We start from the raw sequence: 19,080 nt of genomic DNA, 5'->3' as shown, positions 1-19,080 counted from the left end.
GGGGACATTTATTTGGAAGTATTTTCAGTTTGAGCCACTAGGTGGCGCCTCAACCCTATCCGCAGCCCACCGAAAACCTTGCCGGGACAGCTGGGCAAGAACAAGGATTTTTTTTTTTTTTTTTCAAACCGCAGTGACCTGGAAGGAATGTACTCTTTTCTTCCTGAAAACTGTGGACATCATCCTGAATGCTCCTTTCATGAATGGTCGCAGAGAAGAAGCCCCTTTTTCGACCCTCCCTGGCTATTCCTCCCCCCACCCTTTGCTGTGGATCACTACATAACGCAAACTGATTGACTCGGAGAGAAGGCTCCTCTTCCTCTGAGTGGGCTGCGCGATGCAGAACTCTCTAGCTTACCACAGGGTGGAGAGCCATGTGGGTAAGGGCACAGGCTGCGGATCCGTAGGGTCAGGTTTGAATCCTGGTTCCACTTACAAACGATGTGAACATGGGCGAGTCACATAACTTCTCTATGCCTCAGTTTCCTCATCTGAGAAACGGGGAGAAAGACATTGGCCTGTCTCAGGATTGTTCCATTCTTGTGATGTAGCTGTTATTTATTAGCACTAGAGTTATGTAATCCAGTTAGACACTAGATCAAATCAAGCAAACTTTGGTCCTCGGTAGGCTTCATCTGCCATCTTGCCGGCCCTCATGACAGAATATGAGTCCACATCCTTTCTAGTCTTTTCTCTAAGAAGGATCTTTGGCATGCCTTCTCTCTCCTTCCGGGGCTGGGAGAAGTCTACTTCTACTTCTGACCACAAAGCCATCACAAGATTGTTAACCTGCTCTCCTGGTCTTGAACTCCTTTCAGTGGGAGGCAGAACCTCTACACTGTAACTCCAGCATTCCAACTCAAAGTTGGCTGCCCCCCTGCCCCGCCCACCCACCATCAGCTTGCTCTTGGTGCCTCCTCCCCTGGTAACCACTGTGCATCTAACTTGGCATTTTTGCTCCGATTTACATTTCTGGATACCCTGATTTCAAACCTTTGAAATCAGTTTGGTTTAAAAGCATTTATTCAGTGTCTCTTATGGTCAGGTACTGTTCCAATATGCTTTGTATCTGCTGGGATTGTCACTGGAGTGTGTGTCTTCCCTCCCAGCAGTCTAGGGGTGGGAACCGGCTTTCCTCTCTATCTCTACATTGCAAACAGTAGGGACTGCAAAGTCATTGAGTCACTGGGCAACTATTGGACATGCACCAAACTGTGAAAAGAGAGAGCAGAGTCAGTCCCTGGACACAGTAGTCCTCTATCCTTTATTAAGTTTACAATGAAATTTCCATCTTAGGGGCTTACTCTGAAAATCACTGAGGGAGTAACCTTTACTCTATTGATAACAACTCTTGGTCTCTCCAGCTTCTCTGAACTGTGTGTGCTTTATGTCCTTCCAATTTGTCCATTTAGTGGCTTCTTGACCGATTATTGAGGGTAAGTGAGGACTGGATAATGGGGAAAATAAAGTCTTCAATGAGCTCAGGATTTTTGAGATGATCCCCCTCAGGTGCCAGGGTCTTGAAGACTTGGGATCTGTTCCCTGCCCCTAAACAGCTCTTCGGTTTCCTTAGTTGCAGAGCTGGCCCTTCCTTCCTGACCAGCTCACTCAGGAGATGAACTTTTTGGTTGGGAGAAGGTTTCTGTGCCTACACACACAAGATACACATAGCCTCACTCATCTCTGACAAACAGGTTTGTGCCCTGGATTCTGTGGTGAAAATATATGTTGTCTTTTTTTTTTTTGAGCTTGTACATTTTTGCTGAAGGCTGCTGAAGGATGTTGAGTGGTCCTTCTCCTGATACCCCCAAATGGGCACTAGGTGTGAACCATCTTCCATTGTAAGGAGACCCAGCAAGACCTGGAGGTCCCTGGAAGCCTCCCCCGCCCAGGCTGGTTAGGAGATCATGAGTAGCTCCTTCTGCCATCAGCCGCTTGCATCCCTCTTCCAAGTCTACACAAGAAAACTTGGAAGGGGGTGCTATGGCTTGAATCTATGTGCTCCCCGCAAATTCATTATGACGGAACCTAAGATCCCACGTGATAGTATCAGGAGGTGGGGCCTCTCCGAGGTGATTAGCAGCAGGGCTCCACTCTCGCAAATGAGACTGGCCTTGTGAAAGGGGTCGAGGGAACTAACTTGGCCCTTTCTGCCCTTCTGCCTTATGCCACATGAAGACACTGTCCCTTCTGCCATGTGAAGACGCAGTAAGAAGTTCCTCACCAGACACCAAATGCTGGTGCCTCGATTGTGGACTTCCCAGCCTCGGAAACTGTAAGAAACACATGTGTTTGTCAATTACCTAGACTAAGATAGTTTGTTACAGCAGCAGGAATGAACTAAGACGGGGGCGTGTGAAGAAGGAGGAGTGGGGAAGAAAGCCTCGAGTATGAGGCATCTGTATTGAGCAATTATTTCTCCTCTTCCCCCTGGGTGAGGTGAAAGTTATATCCCTACCTTCTCATCTCCAGCAAGCCCAGTGAGGGGAGGCTCCGAAATAGAGGCCTTGGAAGGGGAGATTGACATCTTGGTCTCTAGTTGGATGACTTGCTGATCTGCTCTGGGCCCCACTAAGCAGGAGAAAGAGAACAAGAGACGTCAGGGCAGGGAGGGGGTGTGACCAAGGCAAGTATGAACATGTCACCCATGGGCCCAGAGGCCACTGGGGAGGTAACCTGAGCCACTTAAGAGAGCTTCCAGGTGAGAAGGGGGCTCTGGCAATGAGCTGTCATGATGCTGTCACAAGTACCCCTAGAGGTGGGAGCTATGGGGAGCAGAGAGGTAGGACCAGAGAGCCAAGTCTCCTGGGTTAGGGAAGTGAGCTGTGCTGGGGCCTGGGAGAACCAAGAATAATTCTCACATGGGCTCCTTGAAAGAGCAGGGATTTGATCAGCAACCATATTGAGGGTGTTTAGAACTAGTTCATGCTGCCATGAGAAGCAGAGTAACATATGGGGAGAAGAACCATAGCAGCCAGTTATGAGACACCTCCTTCCAGCTCTCTGCCTCCTTCTGGCTGACAAACTGAAGAAACCAGGCCTTGAAGAGAGGGTAGAGGAAGCACCTCTGAGCCTTCATGCCCCTTCCTTTCTCAACTCCTAGAGCCTTAACTTAAACAAACCATACGAATAGGAAGAGAGGACATGATATGTAAATCGGAAGAGAGGACATGATATGTAAATCAAGTTTGAGATTAAAGTTTTAATTGGAGTAGTTTTTTTCTCCCAAATGACCAAAACAAAAATGAATTTATAATTGCACGTAATAAAAGTTCAGTAGGCAGAGCAGTTCTTGGAATGGTCAATTAATTTATTCAATAACGTCATTTGGGAATAAGGTCCTTTCCATGTCTATTGACTGATTCTTATTCTGTCTACCTCATGGTCCCAAGGTGGCAGCCACAGTTCCAGCTGCCACATGCAAATAACAACCTCCAAGTCATAACAAACCACTCCAAACTTAGTAGAGTGAGACAAACACCATCTTACTTTGCTCACAGATTCTGTGGTTTACAAATTTGAACAAGGCCCAGTGTGGGCAGCCTACCTCTCCTTCACAATATCTGAGACCTTGATTCCTCTTCCACAATGCTTTTTAAAGTTTAATTATTTGTTTTTAATCAACAAATAATAATTCTATGTTTTCATGAAGTACGTATTGATGTTTCAATACATATAATGTGATCAGATCAAGGTAATCAGCATGTTCATCTTAAACATTTATTATTTATTTGTGTTGGGAAGATTCAATTTCCTCCTCCTAGCTCTTTGAAACTCTGTATTATTAACTATAGTCATCTTACAGTGGTGTGAAAACTAGAACTGATCCCTCCTATGTAGCTGTAATTTTGTATCCTTTGGTAAATGTCTCCTATCTCTTCCTTCCTCCTGCCCTTCCCAGCCTCTAGTGTCCTCTGTTCTACTTTTTACTTTTAGGAGATAGACTTTTTTCTGCTTTCACATGAGTGAGAACATGAGGTGTTTAACTTTCTGTGTCTGGCTTACTTAACATAATGTCCTCTAATTTCATCCACATTGCCACAAATGACAGGATTTCATTCTGTTCGAGTGCTGAATAGTATTCCGTGGTGTACATATATCACATTTTCTTTATCCACACGTGTGTTGTTGGACACCAAGCTTGGTTCCACATCTCAGATACTGTGAATAGGGCTGCAATAAGCATGGGGGTGTGGATGTCTCTCCAATATGATGATTTCTTTTCCTTTGGATAAATTCCCAGCAGTGCGATTGTGAGACCATATGGTAGTTCTATTTGTAGTTAGGAACCTCCATCCTGTTCTCCATAGTGGCTGTACTAGTTTGCATTCCCACCAACGGTATATAAGAATTCCCCCTTCTCTGCATTTTCATCAGAATTTATTTTTTTTTGTCTTTTTTGATAGTAGCCATAACTGTGGTTTTGCTATGCATTTCCTGATGATTAGTGATGTTGAGCATTTTTTTTCATATATTTTTTGGCTATCTGTGTGTTATTTGAGAAGTGTCTCTTCAGATCCATTTATTAATTGGATTTTTTTTTTTTTTGCTATGGAGAAATTTCAGTTCTTCATAGATTGTGGAGATTAATCCCCTTTTGGATAAGTATTTTGTAACTATTTTCTCCCATTCTGTAGGTTGTCTTTTCACTGTATTGATTCCTTTGTGGTGCAGAGCTTTTTAGTTTGGTATAATTCCATTTGTTTATTTTTGCTTTTGTTGTCTGTGCTTTTGAGGTCTTATTTATAAAATCTTTTCTCAGACAAAAGTGCCTAAGTACTTCTGCTGTGTTTACTTCTAGTAACTTTATTGTTTCAGGTCTTACATTTAGATCTTTGATCCATTTGGAGTTGATTTTTGTAAAGGGTGAGATGTGGGAAGTCTAGTTTCATTCTTTTGCATATGAATATCCAATTCTCCAGCACCATTGATAGAAAAAACTGTCTTCTCTCCAGTGAGTGTTCTTGGCACCTTTGTTAAAAATCATTTGGCTTCAGATATGTGGATTAATTTCTGGGTTCTCTGTTCTGTTCCATCAGTCTACATTCCTGTTTTTATGTCAGCACCATGCTGTTTTGGTTACTATAGCTTTGTAGTATATTTTGATGTCTAGAATTGTGATAATTCTAGCTTTGTTCTTTTTGCTCAGGGTTGCTTTGCCTATTTGGGGTTTTTGTGGTTCCATACAAATGTTATAATTTTATTTCTATTTCTGTGAAAAACATCATTAGTATTTTTATAGGGATTGCATTGAGTTCATATATGGCTTTGGGTAGTGTTGTCATTTTAAAGATATCAATTCTTCTGATCCATGGGCATGGAATGTTTTATTTGTTTGTACCCTCTTCAATTTCTTTCATTAGTGTTTTGTAGTTTTCCTTGTAAAGGTCTTTTACCTCCTTGGTTAAATTTATTCCTAGGTATTATTTTGTAGTTATTGTAAATGGGATTGCCTTCTTGACTTCTTTTTCAGCTGGTTAATTTGTTTAGGTACAGAAATACTACTAATTGTTGTGTATCAACTTTGTATTCAGCAACTCTACTGAATTCATTTATCAGTTCTAAGAGTTCTTTGGTCAAATCTTTAGGTTTTTCTGTCTATAAAATTATTTTATCTGCAAACAAAGACCATTTGACTTCCTCCTATTTAATTTGAATGCCCTTTATTTCTTTATCTCGCCTAATTGTTCCGGTTAGAACTTCCAGTCCTATGTTGAACGAGTGGTGAGAGTGGGCATCCTTGTCTTGTTCTAGTTTTTAGAGAAAAGGCTTTCAGCTTTTCCCCTTTCAGTAAGATGTTAGCTGCGGTGGACTGAGTTTTAATAATAGAAAATAAAGGACAAAGTTTTGAAATCTGCCTAGGATGCAATTAAGGATTCAAAGAGCAGAACCGACTGAGCTTGAGTGAAGGAGTAATCAAATTAGAGAAAAATGAAACTGCTTCACTTTCATACACCACTGAGTTGAGACAGAGCAATATACTGGTTACAAGCATTTTAAATACGATTGGTTCTGAAAGGGACACTTACATCCTTAAAAGAAAAGTTTATTGTATAAAAGCAATTATGACTGATAATTACTTTTAGCAGTAAGAATTTGTAAAAGTTTCTGGATGAAAACATAGATTTTTTCCCTCATACCTTAATCAGGTTCTGTCTTAATCAGAAGCAAATAACAAAAAATTACTTCGTGTTGGGTCTTAATAGATCTTTATGCACTTTGAGATGAAGATGTAGGATTATGGGTCTATACTTTCATTGATTGCCTTCTTAGAGTAAACTCAAAGTCGATGAAGAATCCAAAAATCATGTCTATTAAAAACTTTTCAGATCAGACGTACCTAATGGAACATCTTTGGAGCTATTCTAGAATCTATATCCATATCAACTGATTTGGTTCAAATATTCAACCTAGAGGAGCTTCAGTTCATTCTTCTGGATCTAATGAATTACTATAGAGCTTTAGCACCTTTTTCTTTCCCAATCAGAAAAATGTGCCTAGCTATTGTGGATTACCACCTTGTGGATTGCACCAGGCATGGTTTCTCTTGCATGATGATTACTTTCCCTGCCTGGTCATTGGCCACCAACTGTAATCTTAACTCTGCCTAAGATTCCCTTTTGTACTGTCCCTGTCCATGCTCTCAATATAGCCTCACATGAGATTCTCTTGTTTGGCCATGATCCTGGCTTTGCTTATTAATCTCTGCTGTCTTGGTTGGTTCAACCAATATGAGCTTGGTTAAACATGTTCATATTGTGCCACTTTTTGTTTTCAAACCATTTTGCCTTTAAAGAACACAAGCTGGGAAGTGAGTAAGGAGAGCATCTTTTGCAAAGGGGAGAAGACACTGATTGGAAAGCATTTATGCTGCAGCCATAGCTCAAAATATTAATCTGTGAATTTACCAAGGTCAGTATATCTTTCTTTTTCTGCTTTCATGGGTTCCCTGGAAACTGTCTTCCCCTCCCAAACTGTACAGAAGCAGAAACGTACCTATAAGCTGCTGGCCCAACAAGAGAAAAGAAAACTGTGATGCATGCCTATATTTAGCTAGAATTTTCCATCCCTAAAGGCAAGGTAAGTATGGAGCTAGTGGATAGGAAAGACTAAGAGGAGGTGGGAAAACAGTGCAGACTGGAGTGTTGGAAGTGAGGAGGGAAGAAACCCAGCCTTGGTGAGAACTGGGGCTGGAGTGAGTGGGTGGTATTCAATACCCACCAATCCATCCATTGTCCATGCACAGCCTGTTGTCCCACAGTGCTGAGTCCCTGTAAGGCCCTACACAGAAGGTGAAAAACTTGAGACACTGTGTAGTGGAGGAGTTTACACAAAGTAATGAAAGGAAATGAAAGGAAAATGGCATCACTGGCCAAGGAAGAAACATTCAGAACCATTCAGAAGCAAAAGATTTTTCTTTAAACCAGCGAAGTGATGGGCATATCCCCACTGTTACATACTTAGTGAACAGAGCTGATTTCCTAGCTTGTGGGTGAAAATGATGCATTTCACCTGAATTTTAAGCTCTGTGGCTGCCAATTTTAGAGGGGCTAATCCTCCAATTCATAATGTTATTTTTAAGGATTCAGATAAATTACAAGGTAAAAAATAATATTTGACCTGGATGATGTATTATGATGTATATTTGGGTGTTCAGTTTGCTCTGGATGAAATATTTGGCATCCATTGATCTTCAGGGTTGACTTGTGTGAATCTGTGGCTGATGATAAACCAAGCCAGCTTTGCAGGTGGTTACCAGTGACTTAGCTGGAAACCCAGCCGTTCAAATTCTGGCTCCAAAGTATGTGTTTCTGACCTCAGATTCATGCTTGATTGCTTTTGGAGGATTAAGTATACAAAGATACATCATCAAATCAACTACCAGCATTTCTTGAGTCAATTTTAGGATAGAATTATGTTTCTATACCTGTGTGTTTGTGTGTGTGTATGTGTGTATGCACTGCAAAGACGTAGAAGATGTGATTATAACACTAGAGGAGGTTATAATATAGTTAGGGAGGTAAGATATAAAGTTATAAGTTTATCTTTAGCATTGTTTAATGACTAAGTTATCTCATCAGTATTTCTTGGTCCCTGAATATGTTCTTATATACCTACATAACTGGACATTTATGCAGAAAATAATGAGATCATGTCTTTTGCGGGAAAATGCATGGAGCTGGAGGTCATCATCTTTAGCAAACTGATGCAGGAACAGAAAATCAAATACCACATGCTTTCATTTATAAGTGGGAGCTAAACGATGAGAACTTATGAATATAAAGAAGGGAACAACTTGAATGAGGGGGTCTACTTGAGAGTGGAGGGTGGAAGGTGGGAGGGGAAAAGAAAAGATCACCATTGGGTACTGGGTTTAATACCTGAGTGACTAAGTAATGTGTGTACAACAAGCCCCCTGATATGAGTTTAGCTGTATAACAAACCTTCACCTCTACTCCTGAACCTAAAGTAACAGTTAAAAAACAACCATTAAAAAGGCCAAGGCATTAAAGTTGAAGTTTCAACGGAGGTAATAGATGTGGTTTGCCAAAATGAGATGTGAGGAAAAAAATACAAGATTTTGAAAGCAATGATTATGAATAGTTCCATGGCTGGGCGTGGCAGCTCAGACCTGTAATCCCAGCACTTTGGGAGGCAAAAGCAAGAGGATGGCTTGAGCCTGGGAGTTCAAGACCACCCTGGGCAACATGACAAAACCACATCTCTAGAAAAAATACAAACATTTGTCAGGTGTGGTGGCAAGCACCTGTAGTCCCAACTACTTGGGAGGCTGAGGTGGCAAGTTTGCTTGAGCCTGGGAGATAGAGGTGGCAGTGAGCTAAGAACATGCCACTGTACTCCAGCCTGGGTGATAGAACTTAATCCTGTCTCGACACATTTGAAGTAGTGTCCAGAGGAAAATTTATAGCAATAATTGCCCACATGAGAAGCAAGAAAGGATCTAAAATTGACATCCTATCATCAAAATTGAAACAGCTAGAGGAGCAAGATAAAAAAAAAAAAAAACTCAAAAGCTAACAGAAGACAAGAACTAACTCAGATAAGAGCAGAACTGAAGGAGATAGAGACATAAAAAAACCTTCAAAAAATCAGTAAATCCAGGAGCTGGTGTTTTGAAAAGATCAACAAAATAGACAGGCAGCTAGCCATATTAATAATAAAAAGAAAAGAGAGAAGAATCAAATAGATGTAATAAAAAGCAATAAAGGGGATATCACCACCAATTCCACAGAAATACAAACCACCATCAGAGATTACTAAAAACGACTCTATGCACATAGATCAGTACATCTGGAAGAAATGGATAAATTCTTGGACACTTGCACCCTCCCAAGCCTAAACCAGGAAGAAGTTGAAACCTTGAATAGACCAATAACAAAGGCTGAAGTTGAGGCAGGAATTAATAGCCTACCTACCAAAAAAAAAAAAAAAAAAAAGAAACCCAGGTCCAAATGGGTTCATAGCCGAATTCTACCAGACATACAAAGAGGAGCTGGTATAACTCCTTCTGAAACGATTCCAAACAATCCAAAAAGAGGGAATTCTTCCCAAATCAATTTATGAGACCAACATCATCCTGATACCAAAACCTGGCAGAGATGTAACAAGAAAAGAAAACTTCAGGCCAGTATCCATGATGAACATAGATGCAAAAATTTTCAATAAAATACTGGCAAACTGATCGCATTCATCACTATCAAGTAGGCTTCATCCCGGGGATGCAAGGCTGGTTCAACATACACAAGTCTATAAATGTAATTCACCACATAAACAGAACCAAAAACAAAAACCACATGGTTATCTCAATAAAATGCAGAGAAGGCCTTGGACAAAATTCAACAGCCCTTTATGCTAAAAACTCAATAAACTAGGTATCAACGGAACATATCTCAAAATAATAAAAGCTATTTACAAAAAACCCACTGCCAATATCATACTGAATGGGCAAAAACTGGAAAAACTCCCTTTGAAATCTAGCACTAGACAAGATGCCCTCTCTCACCACTCCTATTCAATATAGCATTGGAAGTTCTAGGCAGAGCAATCAGGCAAGAAAAAGAAACAAAGGGTATTCAATTAGGAAAGGAGGAAGTCAAATTGTCTCTATTTGCAGACTATATGATTGTATATTTACAAGACCCCATCATCTCAGCCCGAAATATCCTGAAATTGATAAGCAACTTCAGCAAAGTCTCAGAATATAAAATCAATGTGCAGATATCACAAGCATTCCTATACACCAATAACAGACTTAAAGAGAGCCAAATCAAGAACCAACTGCCATTCACAATTGCTACAAAGAGAAAAAAATAGGAATACAACTAACAAAGGATTTAAAGGACCTCTTCAAGGAGAACCACAAAGCACTGCTCAAGGAAATGCGAGAGGACACAAACAGATGGAAAAACATTCCATGCTCATGGTTAGGAAGAATCAGTATTATGAAAATGGCCATACTGCCCAGAGTAATTTATAGATTCAATGCTATCCCCATCAAGATACCTACCACCCTGTTCACCGAACTGGAAAAAAAACACCTTAAACTTCATATGGAACCAAAAGAGAGCCCACATAGCCAAGACAATTCTAAGCAAAAGGAACAAAGCTGGAGGCATCACGCTACCTGACTTCAAACTATATTGCAAGGCTACTGTACCAATGGAACAGGACAGAGGCCTCAGAGGAAATGCCACACATCTACAACTATCTGATCTTCAACAAACCTGACAAAAACAAGCAACAGGGAAAGGATCCTTTGTTTAATAAATAGTGTTGGGAAAACTGGTTAGCCATATGCAGAAAGCAGAAACTAGACCCCTTCCTGACACCTTACACTAAAATTAACTCCAGATGGATTAAAGACTTAAACATAAGACTGAACACCATAAAAACCCTAGAAGAAAACCTAGGCAAAACCATTCAGGACATAGGCATAGGCAAGGACTTCATGACTAAACCACCAAAAGCATTGACAACAAGAGCCAAAATACACAAATGGGACCTAATTAAACTCCAGAGCTTCTGTACAGCAAAAGAAACAAGCATTAGAGTGAACTGGCAACCAATAGAATGGGGAAAAATTTTGCGATCTACCCATCTGACAAAGGGCTAATATACAGAATCTACAAAGAACTAAAACAGATTTATAAGAAAAAAAAAACAAACCCATTTAGAAGTGGGCAAAGGATATGAACAGACACTTTTCAAAAGGAGACATATATGAGGTCAATATATGAAAAAATGCTCATCATCACTGGTCATTAGAGAAATGCAAATCAAAACCACATTGAGATACCATCTCACACCAGTTAGAATGGTGATCCTTAAAAAAATCAGGAGACAGCAGATTCTGGAGAGGATGTGGAGAAATAGGAACACTTACACCCTGTTGGTGGGAGTGTAAATAAGTTCAACCATTGTGGAAGACAGTGTGGCAATTGCTCAAGGACCTAGAATAGAAATTCCATTTGACCCAGCAATCCCATTACTGGGTGTATATCCAAAGGATTATAAATCATTCTATTATAAAGACACATGCACAGTTATGTTCATTGCAGCACTGTTTATAATAGCAAAGACGTGGAACCATCATTCTATTCTCTATGTCTATGAGTTCAGTTGTTTTGATTTTTAAATTCTACAAACAAGTAAGAACATATGATGTTTGTCTTTATGTGCCTGGATTATTTCACTTAACCTAATGATCTCCAGTTCCTTCTATGTTGTTGCAAATGACTGGATCTCATTCTTTTTTTATGGTTGAACAGTATTCTGTTGTGTAAATGTACCACGTTTTTTATCTATTTATCTGTTGAAGGACACTTAGGTGGCTTCCAAATCTTAGCTATTGTAAACAATGCTGTAACAAATATAGGAGTGCAGATATCCCTTCAACATACTGATTTCCTTTCTTTTTAATATATACCAGCGGTGAGATTGCTGAATCACATGGCAGCTCAATTTTTAGTTTTTGAGGAAAATCCAAGCTGTTTTCCAAAGTGGTTATGCTAATTTACATTCACAACCGCAGAGTACAAGGTTCCCTTCCTTCACATCCTCACCAGCATTTTTTGTTGCCTGTCTTTTGGATATAAGCCATTTTAATGGGGTAAGATGATATTTCACTGTAGCTTTGATTTGCATTTCTCTGATGATAAACGCTGTTGAACATCTTTTCATGTGCCCGTTCGCCATTTATATGCCTTCTTTTGAGAAATGTTTATTCAAATATTTTGCCCGTCTTTTGATAGAATTATTAGATTTTTCCTACAGAGTTGTTTGAGCTCTTTGTATGTTCCGATTCTTAATTCTTTGTCAGATAGGTAATTTGCAAATATTTTCTCCCATTTTGTGGGTTGTCTCTTCACTTTGTTGGTTGTATCCTTTGCTGTGCAGAAGTTATTTAGCTTGATGTAATCCCATCTGTTCACATTTGCTTTGGTTGACTGTGTTAGTCAGGTATTGCTCAAGAAACTTTTGCCCAGACCAATGTTCTGGAGATTTTCCCCAATTTTTCTTGTAGAAGTTTTATGTTTTGAAGTCTTAGATCTAAGTCTTTAATCTATTTTCATTTTATTTTTGTATGTGGTGAGAGATAGGGGTCTAGTTTCATTCTTTTGCAATTGGGTGCTAGTTTTCCCAGCACCATTTATAGAAGAGACTATCTTTTCCCTATCGTATGTTCTTGGCACCTCTGTCGAACATGAGGTCACTGTAGGTGTGAGGATTTCTTTCTGGGTTCTCTATTCTGTTCCATTGGTCTACGTGTCTGTTTTATGCCAGTACTGTGCTGTTTTGGCTACTATAGCTCTATAGTATAATTTGAATTCAGGTAATATGATTCTTTCATTTTTGTTCTTTTTGCTTAGGATAGCTTTGGCTATTCTAGGTCTTTTGTGGTTCTACATAAATTTTAGGAATTTTTTTCTGTTTCTGTGAAGAGTGTCATTAGTATTTTGATAGAGATTGCTTTGAATCTGTAGATTGCTTTACTTGGAGACTTTTTGTTATGGCTTCAATCTCATTACTTGTTATTAGTCTGTTTACTTTTGGATTTCCTACTGGTTCAATCTTGATAGCATGTATGTATCTATGAATTTGTCTATTTCTTCTAGACTTTCCAATTTGTTGGCATATAGTTGTTCATAGTAGCCACTAATAATCCTTTGAATGTCTGTAGTATATTTTGTAATGTCTCCTTTTTTATTTCTGATTTCATTTCTTTGGATCTTCTCACTTTTTTCTTAGTTTAGCTTGGCTAAAGATTTGTCAATTTTGTTTAACTTTTCAAAAAAGTAATTTTTTGTTTCATTGATATTTTGTATTGTTTTTCTTTCATTTCAATTTCATTTATTTCTGCTCTTATTGTTATTATTTCTTTTCTTCCACTAATTTGGGTTTGCTTTGCTCTTGGTTTTCTAGTTCTTAAGATGCATTGTTTAATTGTTTATTTAAAGCTTTTCCTCTTTTTTGATGTAGGCACTTATAGCTATAAACTTCCCTCTTAGTACTGCTTTTGCTGTACCTCATAGGTTTGCCTATGTTGTCTTCCATTTTTATGTGTCTCAAGACATTTTTAATTTTCTTCTTAATTTCTTAATTGATCTACTGATCATTCAGGAGCATACTGTTTAATATCTAGGTATTTGTATATTTTCCAAAATTATTCTTGTTTTTAAATTCGAGTTTTATTCCATTGTGGCCAGAGGAGTACTGCCGGACTGCCACCAATGTTCCCTTAAGGCTCAGGGTCTCTTGAGTCAGCTTGTAGTGAATGCTGCCTGACCTGGAGCTTACCCTTCAGGGCAATGGGCTCCCATCTGGCCCAGACAGGTCTAGAAATGCCATCCAAGAGTCAAATCCTGGAATTGCAGACCCCCAGAGCCCACTTGGTGCTCTACCCCTATGTGATGGTATTGGTATCTGAAGTCAGCAAGTCTCAGGGACTCAGCAAGCCCCTTGATGTAGTACCTGGCTATTGCGGCTGGTTATTCAGGGTCCAACAGCTGTTTAGTTAGCAGGTGATGAATGCTGGCAGGTCTGGTTTTTTTCCTTCAAGTCAATGGGCTCTCTTCTGGCCCAGGGTGTGTGGTCTGGGAGCTAGGACCTGAAAGGGGGGCCTCACTTGACTGGTACCCTACCTTGCTGTGGCTGAGTTGGTATCCACAATGCAAGACAAAGTTCCCCCCAGTCTTCACTTTCCTCTCCTCAAGCTACAGGCAGAGGTCTCTTTGGAGCCATGATCTCTGTAGTCTGGGTTGGGGGAGGGGTGATGCCAGCACTCTCTTGGCTGCCCCGGCTGGTGTCTCAGTATGTCACATGCCCCCACACTGCCCACTGCCTTTCTGTCTAGTTTAGCATAAGGACTCTAAGAATTGCAGTCCTGCTGGGCGTGGTGGCTCACGCCTGTAATCCCAGCACTTTGGGAGGCTGAGGCGGGTAGATCATGAGGTCAAGAGATCAAGACCATCCTGGTCAACATGGTGAAACCCCGTCTCTACTAAAAATACAAAAAATTGGCTGGGCATGGTGGTGCATGCCTGTAATCCCAGCTACTCAGGAGGCTGAGGCAGGAGAATTGCCTGAACCCAGGAAGCAGAGGTTGCCTTGAGCTGAGATTGTACCATTGCACTCCAGCCTGGGTAACAAGAGCGAAACTCCATCTCAAAAAAAAAAAAAAAAAAAAAAAAAAAAAAGAATTGCAGTCCTTATGTTTTAAACTTCCTTTCAAGTTTACTTAGAGACTGAGAGCACTTTGGTCTTTGGTGACAAAGTTTGTGGGCACTCAAGTTTGGACCACTGGAATTGGTGATTGCCTTCTGGCTAGGGCTGATTTAAGTGCTTCCTCTGTGGGTGGGCATCAGCTGAGTTTGATCTGGGTTTTCTCTCTGCTCTGAAAGGATTCAGTGCCCCACATTTGCTGTGCTCTCCCTCCCGCAGTGCCCAGAGAAGCCCTCAGCACCACATGGCTGCCACTGCTGCTAAGTGGTAGCATCAGAGATTCAGGATTGTTTTTCTTTTCCTTTTTTCTTTTTGAGACAGGGTCTTACTCTGTCACCCAGGCTGGAGTGCAGTGGTGTGATCCTGGCTCACTATAACCTCTGGACCCTGGACTCAAGTGATCCTCCTTCCTCAGCCTCCTGAGTAGCTGAGACCACAGGCACACATCACCACCAGGGGCCATTAAAATTTTTTTTTTTTAGTAGAGATGGGGGTTTTGCCATGTTGCCCAGGCTGCTGAACTCCTGATCTTAAATGATCCATCCACCTTGGCCTCTCATAGTGCTGGGATTACAGGTGTGAGCTACCACACCAGGCCCAGTATTGTTTTTTCTGTCTCTACAGTCCCTCTTTCAGTGATATGAAGTTAAAACCAGAAACTAGGAGTACTCCCTGCTTTTTGTTTCTTATAAGGGTATTTTTTCTGTGTAGATAGTTGATAATTTGGTGTCCTAGTGGCGGGGGCAGGTGATCTATGGAGCTTTCTATGCCACCTTCTTGCTCCACCTCCATAAGTTGAGATTCTGATAGTTCAGTTCTTTTCGTCACAGAATACTATGCCGTTGTATGAATGTTTCACAGTTGTTTACTCACTCACCTGTTGAAGGAGATCTTGGTTGCTTCCAATTTTTGACAATTATAAATAAAGCTGCTATAAACATTTGTGTTTGGGTTTTGGTGTGGACATAGTTTCAACTCAATTGGGTAAAAACTTAGGAGCACATACAACTATATTTGACTTTGTAAAAAACTGTCAAATTGTCTTTAATTTTGTATTTCCAACAACCATGAATGAGAGTTCTCATTGTCCCCCTTTTCACTAACAACTGGTATTGTGATTTAAAAAAAATTTTTTTAGCCATTCTAATAGATATGTAGTGGTATTTGAAATTCCCTAATGACAAATGATGTTGAGCATCTTTTTATATTCTATTTGCTGTTTGTATATCTTCTTCAATGAGGTATAGGTTTAGATCTTTGGCCCATTATTTAAGTAGGTTGCTTTCTTATTGCTGAAATTTAAGAGCTCTTTGTTTACAAGTTCTTTATTAGAATGTATTTTGCAAAGATTTTTCTAGTCTTTGTCTGTCTTTTCGTTTTCTAACAGGGTCTTCTGCAAAGTAGAAGTTATGAATCTTAAGAAAGTACAACTTATAATCTATTTTTTCTTTCACGGATGTTGGTTTGGATGAATCTAGAAACTCATTGCCAAACCCAAGGTTACCTAGATTTTCTTCTAAAAGTTCAATAGTTTTGTATTTTACATTTAAAATTGTGATCCCTTTTGAGTTAATTTTCGTACAAAGTTTAAGGTCTGGGCCTAGGTTGATTTTTTGGATATGGGCATCTAATTGTGCCAGCACTATTTGTTGAAAAGACTATCCTTTTATTCACTGAATTGCCTTTGTTTCTATTTCAAAGGTCACTTTTGCGTGGGTCTATTTTGAGGCTCTCTATTCTGATCTGCTCTGCTCTAACCTGTGTTTCTACTCCTTCACTGGTATCATGCTGTTTTGATTATTATAGCTTTTCAGGTTGTTTTTAAAGTTAGATACCTGATATAGTCCTTGCTTTTTGTAAGGACCACATGAGTGTAAGAAATGATTAGTGAAGACTGAAATGTTGATTAATGTCTTGGCCTGGGTGCTTAATTTTTGAAATGAGACTGAATTTTGTTCTTAAGTGGCAGTGGCAGTTTCATTACTTTAAAATGAATAGAAAACTTATGAGACCTGCTAAGTTTTCATCTGGTGCAGGAGCGAAGCTTAATTCACTGAATAGTTTTCAAGGGCATTGGGAGACAAAAATAAAGCTGAGTTTTAATGAAGTTCCACCCGATGGGCTTATTAAACATATGTGCTACATATATAAATATGCTGAAACTCATATAACATTTAAACAGTTATTTCATGGATTTGGTTAACATGAGTCAAGTCATGTTCCCTCAAACAATATAATTATATCCTGCAAGCAAGCCCGTGATATGCATCATAAAATATAATAGTTAAATTGTAAGGGTTATTTCTATTTTCTTGTATCAAATTTAGAAAGGAATTGTATTTCCTTTTCTCAATATTGTAGTGATATAACCCAGACAAAATGTAAGTAGCTCCAAATAATGTTTATATCTTATTTTAAAAATAGTATTAACTTTGGGTTGCCTTAATGGCATTACAGTCTGTTAATTACCGGTCATTTCTTGGTGTTTGTGGAATTCTCTACAAACTGGGTGTCTAACATTACATCAATTATGCTTTGCGTTGTATAATAATTATTTAAGAATTTTTCTCTCTCTTATCTAATTTTATATCTCGAATAAAATTATGATGTGCACCCTCCAATGCACTTTTGTTTCAATTAGAGGATGTCATCATTGGAATTCTTGTGAGGTACCTGCATAAACTCCACTGTTGCCTGTAACTTGCTTTATCCTATAGGAAAAATGTCAGACATTAAGAATTTACCAACAACATTGAAGTGGCTCATTAATAAGCATTTGACTGGCCGGGCGCGGTGGCTCACGCCTGTAATCCCAGCACTTTGGGAGGCCGAGGAGGGTGGATCACGAGGTCAAGAGATCGAGACCATCCTGGTCAACATGGTGAAACCCCGCCTCTAGTAAAAATACAAAAAATTAGCTGGGCATGGTGGCACGTGCCTGTAACCCCAGCTACTCAGGAGGTTGAGGCAGGAGAATTGCCTGAACCCAGGAGGTGGAGGTTGCGGTGAGCCGAGATCGCGCCATTGCACTCCACCCTGAGTAACAAGAGCGAAACTCTGTCTCAAAAAAAAAAAAAAAAAAAAAAAAAAGCATTTGGCTTGTAGACTATTGATTATTTGTTGTCTTTTCCATTTAGAAAAAGAAAGATCTTATTGGGCTTTGCCTCGTTGTGGAAGTAAGTCTGTTTAGGTGGGTGACTGGTTAGCTTACATTGTGCAGCTAAGTACTTTAGGCTTCATGGGCCATACAGTCTTTTTCTCAACCACTCAGTCCTGATATTGTAGGATGAAAGCGATGTTAGATAATATATAAACGATTGAAATGAGTTTTGAAAAAAGCTGTATTTGCAAAAACTGCCAGCATTTGGCCTGCAGGCTGGCCTTTGCTGACAACTGGCTTACAAAGTATAACAATCTCCTTTAAACTTTTTCTTGGTTTGGAAGTAAGTGGCATTAGATGAATGCTGGTAGGCCACTTAAAAAATCCAGCATGGGGTGGTAATTACAATGAGTGCTTTTGCTACCAGTCTTTCAGGAGTCCTTTAATACAATTTCCCAAGTACTAGAATATGATCTGAAATGTTTCAAGAATAAAAAAGTAGTGCTGTCTAATGCCATCTCATCCATATGGAAGAGGAATCAAAAGAAGGACAAATTCTTTAATGGTGCAAATAAGCCACTAGAATTGATTCACCTCTGAGCTGCAGACAATGGTGCCAACCTTAGCAGTGGCTTACTTAGAGGGAGCCTCTAGCAACTGGATTACTCTGTGGCATTCCAGAGGAGCAAGAAATAGACACACATGCAGAGCTTAGGAAATGGTTCTTGTACCCAAGTTTACGCACTCCTCTCATAGGAAAGACTTTAGCGTGTCAGTCCCAGTGCGTGCATTATAACTTTAAAATAATTTCCTAGTCCAGGATAGATCAGGAACAGCGAATCAGACAGGAGAAATAGGAAAGCGGTTGCTGCAAACTGACAGCATGAGACTAAAGAAGGACATGAACTTAAAAGCTGCAACAATGAAAAACCTGCAGCCCCATAGTCATTTATTGCTGGGACAAACAGTCCTTATGTACAGATTACAGCTATTGATTTTGGTGAAGGTAGTTATGAAGTATGGGCCAGATTGATCTGAAACATCACGAAAACAAAGGGATATTGGCAAATATGTATTTGTGAATAGGCATTGCTCAAGCTCAGTGAAACTGACTGAAGTAATAGCTTGGATATGAAACAGATCAGTTTTCAGAAGAAACATCTATTGTTTAACAGCCCAAAGTATGAAGGGAACTACTACTATGTACATTTCCTGGAGACAACAGTAAGAGTCCTTTG

General features: G+C 39.7%; 1 long non-coding RNA gene across 1 annotated transcript in view; it reads left to right on the top strand.

Moving 5' to 3' along the window:
- The first annotated feature begins 2,069 nt into the window (after positions 1 to 2,069).
- The window catches only part of LOC118145695 (uncharacterized), a 33,489-nt gene continuing 16,478 nt past the window's right edge, over positions 2,070 to 19,080 (top strand). Inside the window, exons 1-2 of the long non-coding RNA XR_004730970.3 lie at positions 2,070 to 2,275; positions 6,797 to 6,912. This is a non-coding gene — a long non-coding RNA (uncharacterized LOC118145695). The remainder of the gene's footprint in view (positions 2,276 to 6,796; positions 6,913 to 19,080) is intronic.

Source organism: Callithrix jacchus, chromosome 10 (assembly GCF_049354715.1).
Source record: "Callithrix jacchus isolate 240 chromosome 10, calJac240_pri, whole genome shotgun sequence".
Classification (NCBI taxonomy): domain Eukaryota; kingdom Metazoa; phylum Chordata; class Mammalia; order Primates; family Cebidae; genus Callithrix; species Callithrix jacchus.
The sequence above is the reverse complement of the archived record's forward strand: the minus strand, read 5'-3'. Positions and strand labels throughout refer to the sequence as shown.